The sequence below is a fragment of the Onychostoma macrolepis genome, chromosome 05 (assembly GCF_012432095.1).
Source record: "Onychostoma macrolepis isolate SWU-2019 chromosome 05, ASM1243209v1, whole genome shotgun sequence".
NCBI lineage: Eukaryota > Metazoa > Chordata > Actinopteri > Cypriniformes > Cyprinidae > Onychostoma > Onychostoma macrolepis.
The window spans coordinates 44,719,450-44,721,077 of NC_081159.1; the positions used below are offsets into that span (position 1 = coordinate 44,719,450).

Sequence of the window (1,628 nt, forward strand, 5' to 3'; positions counted from 1 at the left end):
TTTCTGAAGTAGCCATACAGGATAAAAACAAGTAAACAGTTTGCACCAACTTGTAATGTCTTACATTAGTACTTTGGTATATTTTTATATTTCATTGATTGTCACCATCATTGCATTTTGCATATTTATGCATTTCCAGAAAATTCCTTTCAACAACCTGCTTAGTTTAATTGATATAAAAAAAATAAAAAATAAAAAAGCAGCAATTTGTCAATGAAGCAACACAATTAAATACAGACAAACAGTACACACAGGGCTCATGAAATACTTTTATTCAAAGTCAGATTGAACATTAAAGGGGAAAAGCCCAGCCAAGAAGAATGCATCTTAACATTACAGATCAGATTCTTCAGTATTCACTTTGATATCAGTGTAAGTGATGCCTTTGTATTGGCCCTTGGTTTCGTACTGCAACACACCGCCGTTCTCGCAAGTGATCTTTTTTTGGTCACTTTCTTTGAAGTTTCAACTCTTTGCTGTTGTTTGTCAGAGGTGTCGTTTGTGCAAGGGACGGCTTTGAGCTTCTACGGTCACTTGTGGTATCAGTTGGTTTATTGTGGGATAGTTAGGCGATGAGAAACATAAATCCCATGCAGTCAATATCTAAACCAGATCTTCCTTCAACTCCCAGACAAAATCCAGAGCTGACATCAATGGGATATTCTCTTTTTAAGCTCCAGCTCGTCATCTTTGCAAAAAATTCTCCATCCAGGTTGGTCTTGAATTTGATGGCTCCAAGACGTGATCCTTCTCCGTTCCCCCAGAGGGACAGTGAGATGAAACGCTCACTAAGTTTGAACGCGTACTCTTGATACGGTCCATCTGGATCGCCAAAGGTTTCACTTCTGCCATCTGAAAGCCAAACCCTGACAGCCTTCACCTGCCATTCACCCACCCACACGCCAATCTTCTCTAAGCTGGCACCGTTATTCATACCAGTAAATGAAAAGGAAGAACCTCCTCTACCACCAATGACTTCCACAGTTGTTGGGTAGGACATCTTTGAAGAAATCTGAAAATGAGATCATAGATTTAATATCATAACTAACATTGTAGATCTGAATCAAATGTGTTCATTAAATGTCACGTGTATGAATTTTAAAACAATCAGTAACTTTCTCAAAAAGGTTTGTATTCATATTCCATGATTTAATGACATTTGAATTAGTGTTTTCCATTTGCACACCAAAAGATAAAAAATAAAATTATACACATCTTAGTGATGGGCGCGTTCGAAACACTTGCGAATTTTTTTTTTTTTTTTATTATGCAAGTAAAGAATGTGACAATGTTTACATGTACCAAATACATAATATACCAAACATATAACAAGACAGAGAAGAAAAAACAAAAACAGAGTTCATAAGGTGACAATATTTGCATGTGCCAAAATGTAGAACCAATTGGACAAACAAACATACTGATGGCCAACATTACAAGTCCGTTCTGATTAACTCCTGTATTTGCATTCATATGTCTGTGAGCATGTATGTGTGAGTGCGTGCGCCCGTGCCTGCGTGTGTGTCATTGAATCTAGGGTTGGGGATGGAAGCATACAACTGAGATTGCATCATAATTGATTGATAACAGGTATGAGTAGAGTAATAAAAACAAAAATAACCAAAACA

At 37.0% G+C, this 1,628-nt stretch overlaps 1 pseudogene; it reads right to left on the reverse strand.

Annotated features, from left to right (window-relative positions):
* Window positions 1-242: 242 nt before the first annotated feature.
* Window positions 243-1,010, reverse strand: LOC131540456 (aerolysin-like protein; annotated as a pseudogene).
* Between the last annotated feature and the right edge of the window lie 618 nt (window positions 1,011-1,628).